Source organism: Magnolia sinica, chromosome 12 (genome assembly GCF_029962835.1).
Source record: "Magnolia sinica isolate HGM2019 chromosome 12, MsV1, whole genome shotgun sequence".
Lineage (NCBI taxonomy): Eukaryota > Viridiplantae > Streptophyta > Magnoliopsida > Magnoliales > Magnoliaceae > Magnolia > Magnolia sinica.
The window spans coordinates 61,817,518-61,835,003 of record NC_080584.1 but is presented as its reverse complement, the minus strand read 5'-3'; positions in this window follow the sequence as shown (position 1 = coordinate 61,835,003).

Below are 17,486 nucleotides of genomic sequence, written 5' to 3'. Positions count from 1 at the left end.
GTTTTAGGCTCAAACACCCTAAGTACATGATGTCTGATTTCAGATAATTGGTATATACTTTGGACCCGAGATTCATGTCATGACTTGTACAATAAGAATACTTAAACTATTAAATATGCTTATAAAAATTCGCCTATATAGTAGTTCAACCATAGATCTAAGTTTCACTCATACTCAATCACATCTCATTAATACGAAATCAACCATTCGTTCCAATCATCAGTTATAAACATAATTAAGGACACTTCCATTTGGGGTCCTATGCAATGAAAAAAATAAAATAAAATTGTCCAACAACTTCAAAGACATAATTAATAATCTAAGAACATCAAATAGAATTAAAGTTATAACTATTGTTGGTTCAGGGCAACAACTTCTTCCTCTGTCAAGTAGGGCCATGTGTCCCTTAGATCCTTTTTCAGATCGACTGCGTACTCTTGTTCTTTAGCCAACGGCTCACCCTCAATCACATCTGTACGGTTTTACATCAATACAGGATAAGCTGGCCAGACCTAGTAAGAAGTTTCGACATAGTTCTTCGTATCAAATTACAATAGAATAACAGTAATCATATGCAATATAAGTTTAAAAAGAAAATGCAAAATATTATGCAATGCATGAATGCATCATGTGAGAATCCATCCACTTGCTTAAGTTGGAAACCTATCAAACACAAATCTACCCCTTAGCAAACTTTTACTATTTAGTAGACATAGGCAAGGCTCGCATCTACTCCATGAGTAGACTTCCACAAATATAGTGGGCTTTTGGTAACGATTCTACCATGTATACCATCTAGGGAAGTCCCCTAGGAATTCGGCACATGTTGTGCAAGCAAATAAAAAATGAACAAAGATAATAAGTAGTAGTGAATCATACATTGTATAGTTCATTCCGATTTTCATATTTGAATCAACAGTCCAATATTATCCAATAATATCAGTATATCGTTCAATTCATGTCCAATTAATAATTCAATATATAAGTTGCATCAATACATAAACTTATATAATTAAGTATTCTAACACATTAATCAAATCATATCATTATTATTAAATTAATACAGAAATCACACGTTCTTCTAAATCAAGTAAAAGTACACAACAACTACATTATGATAAGTATGCAACATATCAAAAAAATCAATCTATTTTAACTTACTAGAGGAGAAACACATCGAGATCACTCACCTTGATGCGGTAGAAATGATTCCGTAAATCGATGGCTTTATTTGAATCAAAAATTTTTTAAATCACATAAATGAAAATTATTTTTAATCTTACTAGTTCACATGGTGGGGCTCCATCTGTGATTCATCTAATTTCATTTCAGATGTCTCATTTAAATGAATTCGTAAATTAGAAAATAATATTTCAAACTTTAAGGTACTGTTAGAATTTGCCCCATGAAATTTTTATAAATTCAGGCTGTTTTCAGTAACTGCCTTGAAAGTTGATTTTTTCTGAAAGTTCATGCTGCATTCTGTAATATTCTGAAATATTATGACAGAACCCTTGACTTTGCAAAAAAATATATTTTAACCCTGAAATTTTGAATTTTTATGCAGTTTGTGATGATTTACACAAATTTGAGGGGATTCATTTACTTTGATAATTTAATGTTCGAATTACCTTTGGTAGAAGGATCAAGGCCAACAACCATTAATTGTCACTTGAACAATTTCAAGGGACAATTGATGAGCATCTTGATTTGACAATCCATATCTTAATTAATTATAATTATTAAATATCACATTGATTGGTTAATACGGCCTACTAGATGGTTAGATCGATCATCAAATTAGGACGTCATCATCATCTGATGTCTGAATTTTGATAGTCGATGCAGATTGAGTTAAATCTCAACCATTCAATAGTTTCACACAATAAATTAACATATGATTTATTGTCTACCATTTTCTCATACCGATTCGACTCATCCAATTGTCTGATCGGTCTGAAATTTAAGATTTTATTTTATTTTATTTTTAAAAATATGATAAATGGTGAGGATTTAATCAAACATTTCAAATTATATCATATAATTCCATGTGCCAAGTTGTAACTTGCATAGAGAATTATTCTTTTGGTATTAATTCAATTTCCTTAGATTAAGGAAGAACCTTTGTAAATCTATGATCGGTACAGTTCATTGAGGTGCCAAATAGGTCTGATTCTTAAAATTATTAAATAATTAAGACTTATAAAACCCTTGAAGTGTACAAATCATATTAATTATTGTCCATCATGGAAAAATTCTACATTCTGCACATCAATCCTAAAGTCATGCACATCAATGTACCTTTCCACATTGATGAGTTAGATGTAAATAATGGATATTTGATTGATCAAATTCATTCAATGTATAGAGCAATACTGAATTAAACTATTGCGAAAAGAAAACAGAGAGAAAATCATTATACTAACCTGAATAGATGAATTTCAAAAGCCTCTCTCCTACTTTCTTTTTCATTTTTTTTCTACGAGTTTGTTTATCTGATTCTTTGAGTGTTGTTAGAACTCTCTCTCTCACATGCTCCATTTATAAGAGAGATGGTTTGCTGGGAGACTACGAGGTACGATGGAGAGTTTGAATAAAGAAAGATACGATGAGGGATAAGATGAGATTGACGGATCTCCCTCTCACTCAAAATTAAATTCAAAATTTTTGAACTTAAATTTTATTTTATTTTTAAAAAAATACAGGCTTCACACGTGACTTACTATAAATAGTAGACTTACTATTTACAGATGGTCTCCATTCCTACTTATATTTCATAGTTTTCGTCCAAAATAATAAGTGTCCAATTTGCCCTAATTACATTATTCTCCTAACTTTTCTAATTCTTTTTCATGTTGGGCACGGCTCCTAGAACTCAAAGGATCCAAAGTTATATGCAAACTAAAACTTACTATTTATACTAAAAACAAAATTAAATGGGATTTTTGACCGTTGATCTAATGGAATCTCACAAATCTGACGTGACAATGCGGCATAGCTAGGTTAGTTAGATAAAGTAGCTTCTCCTACCCCAAAATCATATATGATGTCAAAAAAACCATCCTAATTTGTGAGATGCTAGGTTAGTTAGATAAAGTAGCTTCTCCTACCCCAAAATCATATATGATGTGTCAAAAAAACCATCCTAATTTGTGAGATACGACTGTTTTAAGGTTCTGACAGTCTGGATCATTTCCGCCTCCAAATGGGCCTTCTTTGGTGCTTCTTTGCCATGGAAGTGTCCGCAACCCACTGTACATCAGTCCGGTTCCATGGCTCAGTGGTAGATATACTCTATTTCAACCCCGAAACCAGGGATTGGGTGACCATGCATGTGGTGTAGGTGGGTATGTAAGTGTTTGGGGTGTGGGTGGGTGTGTTAAAAAAATAAAATAAATAAAGATCTTAATTTCTCTTCCTTAATTACTATTATTTAAAATGAGATCAACTTATTTTTGGGCATTAAGACTTTCATCTTTATCTGTAAAAAGGCACGTCCTATCCATTTTAGCGTGAAAACTACACCGGTTGGAAATTTTGGTAACGTGGTTCAAGCGATTAGGAGGACTTGAAGCAGAAGACAATGTCCCATACACAGAGGTGTGGCTTTACTTAAAGATGGCACCTGTCCCAAGAATTTGTGAAAGTACTACGTCTTTTCAGTTTGTATGTGCAGTGATCCTTACCGTTGATATAATGGCCCCAAGGTGGTAAAAGAGCACGTCCAACATACCTGACACGAGAGAATGTCCTACAACATGACACCTTGTTATACGTGACTACATGAAAGGTGCACGTGGATTTGGCAAAGGATGAGAGTAACTGGGCTGCTTTTATACATATTTACGCCGACCATATGTTTTGCAAGCTGATTTTAGGGCGTGATACCAAAAATGAAGAAGGTGCAAATTTCAGGTGGATCACACCACAGGAAACAATCGTCATTGAATGCTCACCATTACAGGCTTCCAAGGGTTCATGATGGTTTTTTTTTTTTTTTTCAAATCTAACCTGTTGATAAGGTTAAACAGCTTGATCCAAAACAGTGTGACCCACAAAAGTGTTTTAATGGAAAACAAATTTCAGCTTGATCCAAAACAGTGTGACCGACAAAAAGTTTTTAGTGGTTAACAACTATTGTTTCCTCTGACGTGGTAAATCATTTACAAATACTAAATGATTTACGAGTAAATTAGTGCATCTAAATGATTTACAAGTAAATTAGTGCATCTAAATACCAATATTAAATGATTTGCTAGTAAATCTTCACTACTTGCCCCCATTTACTACTATTCAAACGACCCCTACTTTCACAAAAATGTTATTTCACGGGCATCCGTTCGTTTACCTCACTTTATGGAATGGCCTACCTGTGAAATATCCATTCCATCCTCCTTACGACGCCTTCTGTTAAAATGATCTGTGCCAAATATCAGTACTTTTCACTCATCAGGTGGGCCACAAATGCATGAGTAAACTAGCTGGTCGGTAGAAAATAAGGGTAGTGATTTTTAAAAGCACGGAGGTTCTGTGGACACGAATTGCCCATGCGCCCACCCCACCGAACCCAACCCACAGTAAGTTCCTGCTGTTGGAAGCTTATGTGGGGGCTCGCAGAGATTCCCTTCCGTACTTCAACTTCTAAATATATCCTAATATGGTAGGAATCCAAAAATTATGCAGATCCAAAACATAGGTGGGCCACATGAAAGGAAATAGTAAGAATGAAAACATCAACTACTGTTGAAACTTTCCTTGAGCCAACCATGATGTTTATATTCTATCCAAACCATTCATTAGGTTACCAATAGATAAACTATATGCACAAATATCATCCTGTCCCAAAACTTGTGTGGGCTTTAGAAAGTTTCCAATGTGGGTGTTAAATCCCCATTCTTTTCTGTGGCAAAACTTGTGTGGGCTTTAGAAAGTTTCCAATGGTGGGTGTTAAATCCCCATTCTTTTCTGTGGCATAGCTCAACTGATTTTTGGATCTATCTGATTTTTAGACTTTTATTCTCCTGTAAGCCCTATAAACTGATTAAGGGAGCGGATTGCTCTCTTTTTTCCTCTATAGGGTAGGTTTAGGTGCAGTCAAGATGGGCGGGTAGTTTGTTCATTTGTAGATACTTAGGATTGATACAGGATAGGTGCGGCCATAGGTTTTTGTGTGGCCCACCCAAAATATTTGTATATCTTCCCATATGAATGCAAAATGAAGTTATTTTTATGTTTTATTTTTTTAAAAAGGGAGTGGATTGCTCACTGGAGTCTCCGTTGGACCACATAACTTCCAACCATGGGAACTTTTTGTGGGCGGGGCAAAGGCAAATAGTGTCCAGGTTTGCTAATCCAACACCGGTTTAGATTAGAGCTGTGGGCTGGGCTTGAGGTAGGTCTCGGCCTGGATTTTGAACTGATTTGGGTCGGGTTGTCAGGCCAGCCTACTCAAAATTCTATTTTTTAAAGCTCGACCCATTGACACCCTAGTTTAGATGCCTTCCACCTCACGTGCCAAGTAATGGGTTTGGTTAGGGCGGTGACAAGCTTTATCCAAACCTCTTTATCCAAACCTGGCCTGCTTTTTTGAACCAAAGTCCAAATTCAGCACAGGCTAGTGACAGGCCAAAACAGTCCAACTTGAGCCTGGCCTGAACTCAACCCAAGCCTAAGCTCAAAATTAAACCTCATGAAAAAAATCTCAAACATGAACATAGGTGATATCAGTTTGCTTGAGGGTGCGGTGGATTTTTTCCTTGGTGGAGGAGGTTGATAAGGATGTCTCTCGCTGGTAGAAAGAGTGACAGAGAAAGCACCTTCAGTCGAAGGCTCTGCAACCAAAAGCTTAATGGTGCCCGTAGAGGGAGAAGAGAGAGTGAAAAAGAAAGCGCCTTCAATGGACCGCCCCATGTTAGTTATGTAAAATCCACGGTGACCGCTAGGTACATCACCGCATGGTAGAACCAAACCAAGGCCCAAAAATAAGTCTCACCCATGATTCTAGGGGACCATATAATTAGAAATATCATACAGGGTAATATTCACCCTCTAAACTGTTTTCCTTGACGTGGCTCTTCTGTTTTACATGTGGGGTTCTTGTTTTGGATCATAGACTTACTTTTTCTTATGGCATATAATGTTGGAGTGTATATCATATAATCATCATGATGAACCATGAAAAAATCTCTCTCAACTATTTCCGTTGTTGTGGCCCTATTTAATCACAAGAGAGCCTGAGTTTTTGGTCCTAGTCCTAACTTGTGATTACGCATCTAATGGTAGGAGCAAATTTCACATTCATATCATGGTGGGACGCCTAAAAAATTGAGAGTAAAGTATTAATGATAAAAAAAATAATTATAGGAATCCTATCCTTGATTTTTTATGGGGCCCACCATGATGTGTAAGTGAGATCCACTGTGGGCATTACGTGTTATCTCAGAATAGGCATTGGGCAAATAAAATCAGGCTGACATGTAATTAAGGTGGGGCACACCAACAGACATATTTAGGAGATAGATGTATACCCTTGATTTTTACAAGGCTTACCATGATGTTTATGTAAAATCCACTCCATCCAATATTTGAGCCATACATGGCATAGAACCTACACCCAAAACCCAAAAAATCACACCGATATGTGATTCATATAAGCCATACCAAGGGAAATAGTTTGTAAGGTGAAAGTTGCCCTCTATACTGTTTCTAATTGTGTGGTCCACCTAAATAACAGATAGGTTTGATTTTTGGATCCTGAGCCTAATATATGGTGAAACGCCTAGTGATTGAGGAGGAAGAACATACCCATAGTTTCTTTTATAACGAAACTGCCATTGCAAGTAAGTAATAGTCCAGCCGGACAGATTCCAGCTGGGCTGTAGAGCCTGAATTTTAAGCTTACGCCCAGCCTCGAGGCCTGGTACCCATCACAAGTCCAGCCTGAGGCGCTCCAGGCCCAAAAGCCGGATGGACCAGCCTGTCCCATTGACAGTTCTACTTCTCGTACATTTAGCAAAAAAAAAAAAAAAAAAAGAATAAAAGAATACGTGCTGTCTCATTTTTTAATGAAGAAGAACATTTACCAGGTTTATAAAAAAGAAAGCACACCGCCTACAATTGCTCAATGAAGAAAAGCTTTTCCCAAATCAACCAAACAGAATATGCAACCCTTTTTCAAAGTTATTTAATCAAACTATCGAGACAGTGAAAAAAAAAAATGAAAGAATGTAGGCATCAATCTTTTATTTAGCGTCCATTTGCAGGCAGCTGAACAGATGGCTAGGATTTCTCAATCGGAAACGGATGGGCTACTCCCCCTGCCACCAGCCCAGTGGCTGGTGGTCGGTGCTCTGTGAACCCCACCATGATGTATATGTTTCATCCATTCCGTTTATACATTTTTACAGATCATTTTAGGGCTTGATCCCAAAAATGAGAGGGATATAAATCTCAAGTAAATCACACCAAAGGAAAACAATAGTGATTCGATATCCACCATTAAAATCCTCCTAAGGCCCACTATGCTGTTTTTTTGACATCAAATCCGTTGTTTAGATCATACAGACCCAGATGAAGGGAAAAGCAAAGATCAGCTTGATCCAAAACATTTATGGCCCCAAAAAAGTTTTTAATGGTCGACCTTCATTCAACACTGTTTCCTGTAATGTGGTCCACTTGAGATTGGGATATATCTAATTTTTGGTCTCATATCATAAAATGATCTAGAAAAATAGATGGACAGCATGGATGAAACACATACATCATGACGGGGCCCACAGAGCACCGACCGTCAGCCATTGGCTGATGGCAGGGGGAGTAGCCAATCCGTTTCCTTCTCAATGATCAGCATCTAGCGTATTTTCTTTTTAAAAAAAAGATAAAGAAAACAATCCTCGTGGCTTTCAAGTTAGGAAACCTCCAGTCTTGGTCAATGGAGTTGCCATAGGACAACCCTTCAATCTGTAGTTTGATCTAGACTGTTGATCAAATGATCCTCGCCATGAATGGCACATACAACATCCCTTTGTACCAAACCTTCAACTGGTGAACCGAAACAATCATCCCATGTCCTAAAGCGGTGAACATGTGAGGGATACATGCCACAAAGTCCAGAAACGTAGAGAACACGGATTGCCTACTGGTCGCAAGAGATACCCCTCCTGATCACCCAACTCTGTAAAAGAGTTGAACATATGAGAAGGAGCAGCCTCCACTAATTTAAAACTATTTTAAAAATATTGTATTAATCACAGAATTTCCACCTCTTATGAATATTACTAACATTTTCAATTAAATGACACAACTACAGTTTCCACAATTCAGCTGAACCTCCACTATGTATATGTTTTTCTCTGTAATAAGTCGTCCAACTAGGGTGACAACTCTATGTGATAAATACTATACACTACACAGGTTGGTCACTTGAAAATATATATTTTTTCATATTAATTGCTTTTATTTATACATTGAAAGGCACAATTAATATCCTGCTATGGAAAAATCATAGCCAAAGTACTGTAGCTGCCCATCCACCGGGGCTTCTTTAGAATTTGCCAGTTTAGAGAAAACAAGTCGTTGGCATAATTGCAGCCATCCAACTTGTAGTGTAAAACCCGTATCCTAGCCCTTACCGTTCCGTAGACTTCCGCGGTTTTCCTACTCAAATTCCGACGACTTGCGATCTGTTATCCGCATTTGCGCGCGATCTTGAGTCGTGTCCCGTATATAAGAGTCGAATCGACTCGAAACTTATATTCTTGCGACGCGCCGTCGCCGTGGTTCCAACGCCGTGTATTACGCACCGAGGCGATACCCAGGCCAGGAGAAGTGGGCCCACGTTTAGTTAAAAAAGCGCCGCGCATTTGTGAAATTCCAAGAGAATCTCTGTAACATGTCAAATCAATCCCATCAATCACCTCACATGTCAAGTACTTGTCCCATCCCCAAAAGCAACCCCAAAGTCAAAGCAACTTATCCCTTACATGTCAAGTACACATCACTCACTCACCCATTACTCACTCCATCCATCACCCATCCCCCCCCCCCCCCCCCCTCTCTCTCTCTCTCTCTCAACCTCTCTCCCTCTCATTTCTCCATTTTCAAGCAAGCTCCCCAAAAAAAAAAAAAAAAAAACAACGTCCATGGTTTTCTTAGGTGAGGAAGAAGTCATGTGTGGCCCACCTCCCTACTACCCAATCTAACCACTCAATCTCCATCATTCTCCATCAGAGTCGAAGCCGAGGAGCTTAGCTTACCATTGATCTAAGAAGAAGCGGAAAAGGTGGGTGCTCATGCCTTAGATCTTAATATTTGATGCAAAGTCCATTTGTGATGGGACCTATTTTCATGTATGTGATTGTAAGTAAAGAGGAGCCCATAATGGCGGGCCCCTCTATCTCGCTGTCTCTCCCTCTCTTGTGATGGGTGTGGCCCATTTGATCTCCACCATACAAAGTTGTATAGGCTCACCTAGACGGATGTAGCTGGTGGGCCACGTGTATGTGGACCCACATTGATGGGCGTATTGTGTCCACCGTCCATAGAGGATCATCCGGCAGCCTCCTGGACAACGTGAAAGGAAATGCGTATCAGCTTTAATTCAAAAGCTGGTGGGTCATGCTCACATGGACCCTACCTTGATGTATGTATCTGATCTACACCATTCATCCTTTTTCTCATCTCATTTTAGGCGTTGAGCCGAAAAATGAAGCTAATCCGAATCTCTAGCGGGCCATAATGTAGGAAACAGTGGCTTTGAGTGATTTTAACTGTTAAGGCCCGCCTTGATGTTTTCATACACCGAAAAATATTGCATATTGGACTTGTTAGATCTATTACAAGCCGGGGAGACCAGTAGTCAGTGTGGATTTTCCTAAAGCGGGCCCTACCTATCAAAATCCTTAGAAAAAAATAAAAAAATAAATGAAGAAGCTCCGGATGCTGTTGCTGTCAGCGTCCAGGGGACGCTGTGCTTGGAACGGGCGGATCAGTGGGCCCCACCTTATGCCCCACCATGATGTGTGTTGAACATCAACACCGTGCATTTGATAGGTCCCCTTTAATCAGCGGGTCACCTCCAAAATCAGCTATACAAGGAACTCAGGTAGCCCACACTACAAGAAACGGCTGGGGATTTAACGTCTACCATTGAAACCCTTGTTTTTGGGTCACAAAAGTTGTGGATCGATATGAAATTTGTTTTTCTTCTTTATTTAAGTGTTTGTGATTTTATGAACGGATTAGATGGAAAATCAACGTTATGATGGGCCCCACGTGGGACCCACTTATAGTGCACGGATTGGCTGGTGTGCGCTCACAGCAGCTGCATTGTTGCTGTCAGGATGTCAGCATGTTGTGTGGAACCCACATGTGATGTATGTTTTGTATCCACAACGTCCACGTGTGGGACCACCATGATGTGGGTTTTGATCCACACCATCCACCGTGTGGACCCACTTTATGTACGTGCACATCCAGATCGTCCGTAGTTTGGACGCTAGACTCAAGCATGTTATTATAATAATAATAGTAGTATATATATTATATTATATGGTGGGCCCCATGTGGGACCCACCTTAATGAAGTAGATATGCTGGTGTACCTTTCACCAGCAATATAGCTGCTGTGTTGGCATCCTAAGCTCGTGGGACCCATACTATGTGTTCTATCCACACCGTCCAGCTGCAAGGACGGTGGGACCCACCTTCATGTATTTGTCCTATGTCCACACCGTCCAACGTTCCAGGACGGTGGGGATCCACCCTGATATGTATATCCACCCCATCCATAGCTTAGATGTGGGGCCACCTAGATGTATGTGTGGGGTCCACACTGACCATGGGAACCTACCTTGATATATTTGTTCTATATCCATCCCGTCCATCTGTCTTAGGACGTGGACCCCCCTTAATGTATGTGGTTTATATCCACACCATCCATCCTAGGTGGAAACCACCATGATATATGGGCTTTTCCTGCACCGTCCGTGCAGTGGACCCCACCAAGATACAAGTGTTTCAACCCAGCCGCCCATTTGTCTAGTGAGATCACTTTAAGGCTTGGGAAGAGAAATGAGGCAGATCCATATATCAGGTGGACCACACTACAGAAACAGTGGGGAATGAATGCCTACCATTGGAAGCCCCCCTTTTTCGGTCACAGGAGTTTTGGATCTATATGAAATTTATTTACCCTCTTAATCTAGGTCTCTGTGACCTTATGACTAGATTGGATGGGGAATATAGTGGGCCCTACCTTGATGTATTTATGGCCCATCCATGAGGCCCACCCGGATGGATTTGTGGCCCATTGATGCAGCCCACTTGTAGATGGTGTGACCCATCGATGCGGCCCACTTATAGATGGTCTGGCCCATTAGTACGACCCAAGCAATGAGGCCCACCTTGATGTATCTATGGCCATCCATGAGGCCCTACCTTGCTGTATTTACGGCCCATCCATGAGGCCCATCATGATGTATATTTGAGGCCCATATGATGGGGCCCACCTGCCTTGTATTTAAGGCCCATATGATGGGGCCTACCTGCTTGAATCTGAGGCCCATGAGCAAGGCCCATTGTGATGTATTTGAGGCCTATGGGCAACGCCCATTGTGATGTATTCGAGGCCTATGAGCAAGGCCCATTGTGATGTATTCGTGGCCTATGGGCAAGCCTCATTGTGATATGTATTAGGCCCATGACGCGTGACCCTTTTGATGTATACGAGGCCTAGATACGTGGCCCATTTGATGCATATGAGGCCCATGAACAGGGCCCACCTGTTGTGTATATGAGGCCCATTGGTGCAGCTCGTGGACGCAGTCCACTTGATGTATATGAGGCCCACTGGAGCAGCCCATGTGATATGACCGACTCGATATATATATGAGGCCCATTGGTGCGGGCCGTGGATGCGATCCACCTGGATGTATTTGTGGCCCATGTGATACGACCCTCAGTAATGTGTATTAGGCCCATGTGATGCGACCCATAATTATGTGTATTAGGCCCATGTGAGCAGCCCATAGCGATGTGTATTAGACCCATGTGATGCGGCCCATAGTGATGTGTATGTAGCCCTTGTATGAGGCCCATTGCGATGTGTATTAGGCCTTTGGGTGAGGCCATGGGCCCATTATATGTTTAACCCTATGTGGGCCACTCCTTGAGAGCAATGTTGGTTGAATGTCCATATTGATGAGCAATGATGATTGGATGTCCACATTATGACCTTTCCTTAGGCCTTGTTAGGCCCATTCTCACGATTGTCGATTCCGTATGTTGAGGTCAAATGTCGAGGCCGATTCCAATCGTAAATTCCAATTGTCGAGGCCGAGTCCGATTGACGAGGTCGATTCCGATTGTGGAAGCCAATTCTGTATATCGAGGCCAATTGGCAATTCTGATTCTGATTGTCGATTTCGAGTATCGAGGCCGATTCTGATTGTCGAGGCCGATTCCGATTGTCGAGGCTAAGTCCGATGATGAGGCCAATTCCATATGTCGAGGTCGATTCTGATTGTCGATTCCGAGTATCGAGGCCTATTTCGATTATCGAGACCGATTCCGAGTATCGAAGTTGATTCTGAGTATGGGACAACGTAGCATCATGATACATACCTATACACATCATCTACATGTTTGGTTATGAGATATGGTTGGCTATTGCATATGGCAATTTGTTCATGGGACTCCCTGATAGGTGGAGTTGGCTCACATGAGCGCACGATATGCGCATGATTGATGCATGATTAGACTGTGTGACTCATGCATCTTGCATTGTGTGTTGTGATTACTGTACGCCCTAGCGACATCAGGGCCGTAGCCTCCACAGGCATATCGTGGATGACCAGATGGGACATCGAAAATCTATTCTACATGGGGTGCTATAGATATCCCTGAGTGAAAGTCTATAAACCCTCTTGATTTCATAGGTTGCTCCAATGTATAGACTGAGTGGACGTATGAGCGCATGAGGGTTGTATATCGTTAGGCCGCGTCTCCCATTGTATCGTAGTCGGTTGGAAGGGGGTACTGCCTTACTTGCTCGAGAGGAAGGGGCAAAGCTAGACTGAGTTTGACCAGCTCGAGGAATGGGTCCGCTATCGACGAGCCGGGCCTAATATTGGCAGGTGGATAATGAGGTCTCTTCCACTCACCTTGTTGTGCGCGATGGGGCGACAATCTGGTTTGGAGTGTAATAGACCTCAGTGATTTTTCAGAGAGGAACCGTACTGGTATATGGATTTATTGAGAAGGAGTTGCATACTCATTCATTCATTCATTCACTATCTACTCGGGCTGGTGGTGCGTAACTAATTGTTGTGTACCTTCGTATGGCTAGGATTTCGGTTGAGCGCACGACTAACTTGAGATCAGGAGTCAACTACATTGAGTTTGGCTATCCAAATTTAGGTATGAGATTAGTTTGAATAAAAGTTCCTTGTGATGGACCCCATAGCCTGCGATACTACGTACTAATATCCTGACTTCACTCCAGTTTGGTCATTTCATTCGCACCGCATATTGCATTACATCTGCGGCATTTAACATTTTTGGTTGTCATGTTTCTGCATTTATATGACCTAGATACGACTGACGGTATTTGTGGACTCATCAGGATTTACATATTTCACTGCATATTTCATTGCATCATCGGCATCTGATATTTGGCTTACTGTCTCCGCATTGCATAGCTGATTTACATTGCTTCATCAGTATATGATATTGTTTTTATTATATATTTTCATTGTATAGCCTGGATAAGGCTGATGGTATTTATGGGCTTATCAGTATGCTTTCGTATTACTTTAATATCGTATAATTTATGAACTTGCCAGTAATTTTAATATTATATGATTTATGGGCTCGTTAGTATTTCCGCTTACTCTGATTACTCTGATATTACTTGCTTGGCACTTACCTTGTGCACACACTTTCATCACTCACTAAGATTTCTATAAGCTTACGCACGATAGATGTGTGCAGGTGGTGTTAAGTTGTAGCAGCGTTGAGCTTAGAGCATTCAGTGGACCTCTGGAGCTTTGATTTTCGATATATGTATTTCCCTTTCAGCATTGTATTCAAATGATTATATTAGTGGATATGTGATGATGATGCTGACTTTGTGATTTGGGTAAACTTGTGGTTATGCTTCTTATGAGTCAAATGTACATTGAAAAATACTCCTTGTGGTAACTCAGGATCCGAACCTGGCGTATATGTGTTAGGAGCCGAGAATGGGGTACTACGGAGACTGTCGGCACCGGATTTGGTGATCGAGATTTCTATGAGTCCGATTTCCGGGTTGGAGGTGTGACATGTAGAATTTCATCAAAGTCCATCGACTATAAGGTCAGCATCATCCAATGAAGCCTTTATGTACCTAAGGGCTTTCATGGATGGGGCCACCAAATTAAATGCATTAATTCACCAAGCCATGTGTAAGGTGGTGAAAGGAATGGATAACGCTTGCATGAAAACAAGTAATGGCCATCTCTTTCAAGAAATAAACGCTTGAGCATCTTCCATAGAATAAGCTTCCACTAAAGTCCATTGACGATGAGGTTGGAATCATTCCCTGGTAAGGGATATTCATGGGTCCACCATATTAATAGCATCGATTAACCAAGTCATGTATGGTTCATGGCATCTAGACAACCAGCAATGATCTCTTTCATGAGATGATAAAGAAACTTTGATACTCTGGCAGAGTGCACGTGAAGCATCTTCACGATATGCAGGCACTTGTAAATTACTTAGAAATTGCATGGCTAACATAGTAGTCATACAAATTAAGCCTCTAAATTGTATATTCTAGTTTAGATGTAACATGAAACTAAATAACATCGTGAAGCATCTTCACGATATGCAGGCACTTGTAAATTACTTAGAAATTGCATGGCTAACATAGTAGTCATACAAATTAAGCCTCTAAATTTTATATTCTAGTTTAGATGTAACATGAAACTAAATAACATATTTATTTGATTATCTAACTATAAGAGTTCAAATTGAAATATTAAATGATCATATTTTGGTAATTAATCTTTTAATTACAATTACTTTAAGTAATGATGCAACTTTCTGTTATCTGAAATACAGAAAATTTTATCTTTTCTCTATTTTCTCACCACTAGCCCATCTTTGAGTCACTGCATTGGACCAAGAGTGCAATTAGTGCCAATTATCACATTTATAGCATGATTGTGGGCTGCATCCATTGCAAACCACAGCACCAGGATTTGATAAATAGGTGGGGTTAAACATGTCATAGGCCTCTATGATCTTGTTTCTGTTCCTGGCCTACAAAAAAAACATGTTTTCGTCTCATCTCAACAGGGAATTATTATAAAAAAACAGGTATTCTCTACTATTTATTTTTTGAAGCTTTAAAACATTTGCCATCTAGCAATACATTAATCTGCTCCTAACTTTCTCAGCATAGAGAGAGAGAATGTTGTGTAGTTTCGCTGATAGATCAGACTGATCCAAAACTTTTATGGCTCCCAAAAAGTTTTTAATGGTCTACCTTCATTCAACACTGTTTCCTATAATGTGGTCCACTGAAGATTGGGATATACATCATTTTTTGTCTCATACTGATCTAGAAAAATAGATGGACAGCATGCATGAATGAAACACATACATTATGGTGGGGCCCACAGAGCACCGACCATCAGCCATTGGCTGGTGGCAGGGGAGTAGCCAATCCGTTTCCTTCTCAATCAGCATCCACCGTATTTTCTGTATATAAAAAATAATAATAAAAAATCATCGTGGCTTTCAAGTTAGGAACCTCCGGTCTAGGTACAAAGTCTTGGTCAATGGAGTTACTTTCAATCCTCACCATGAATGTTATATTCAAACATCCCTTTGTACCAAAGATTCAAACCGAAACAATCTTCCCATTTGCTAATGCAGTGCACATGTGAGGGATACATGCCACGTAGTCACAGAGTTCAGAAACGTAGAGAACACGGCCGGATTGCCTGCCGGTCGCAGGAGATACCCCTCGTGACCCAACTCTGTGGGACCCACCGTGATGAATGTGTTTTTATCACGGCCATCAATCAGTCTGCCAAATCATTTTCGCGCATGAGCCCAAAAATGAGCAGATCCAAAGCTCAAGTGGACCACACTCCAGGAAATAGATGGTGCGGTGACCTGTTTGCCACCTATCAAGGTGACCTTTTTTTCTTTTCTTTTTTTCTTTTTAATCACTAAGGTGCGTTAGATAATTTCCACTTTCAATATGAATCACATCTTAAGTTACAGCCTTTCCTATAATTAGAAATAAATAATAAAAAATGAGGTATATCCAAAGGCTTAAATGGACCACACCACAGGAAACAACAGTGACCCATTTTACCACCAATCAACCCTGACTCAACTATGTTGGGACCATTGTGACATGTGTTTTATCCACGCTGTCCATCCATTTTGCCAACTCATTCTAAGGCCATCAGCCTAAGTTAGGTGATCATGATAGCTGTAAAAGAGTTGAACATATGAGAAGGACCAGTCTCCACTAATTTATAACTATTTTAAAATTATTGTATTAATACAAAATTTCCACTTTTTATAAATATTACTAACATTTTCAATTAAATGACACAGCTACAGTTTCCACAATGTCAAGGATCAAATTATGATTCTCAATCGATACACAGCCTGGAATTGAGTTACTTTTCCAGTTTTGGAACTACAAATCTGTTATGATTCTCAATTTATGTCTCATAGAATTGAGTTGCGTTTCCGGTTTCGGAGCTATGAATCTGTTATTTTCTCTGTAATATGTAAGTCATCCAACTAGGGTGACAACACTGTGTGATAAATACTGTACACTACACAAGTAGGGCACTTGAAAAAAAAAATATATTTTTCATATTAATAGCTTTTATTTATACATTGAAAGGCACAATTAATATCCTGCTGTGGAAAAATCATAGCCAAGGTACTGGAGCTGCCCATCCATTGGGCTTCTTCAGAATTTGCCAGTTTAGAGAAAACAAGTCGTTGGCATTATTGCAGTCATCCAACCTGTAGAATTTCATCAAAGTCCATTGACCATAAGGTCAGCATCATCCAGCCCTTATGTACCTAGGGGCTTTCATGGGTGGGGCCACCAAATTGACTGCATTAATTCACCAAGCCGTGTGTAAGGTGGTGAAAGGAATGGATAACGTCTGCATATAAACAAGTAATGGCCATCTCCTTTAAGAAATAAGCATCTTCCATCCAATGAGCTTCCACCAAAAGTCCATTGACGATAAGGTTGGAATCATTCACTGGTAAGGGATATTCATGGGTCCACCATATTAATAGCATCGATTAACGAAGTCATGTCTTAGATGGCTTATGGCATCCAGATAACCAGCAACCATCTCTTTCATGAGATAATAAAGAAAGAAACTTTGATAATCTGGCAGAGCGTGAAGCATCTTCACGATTTGCAGACACTTGTAAATTACTTAGAAATTGCAT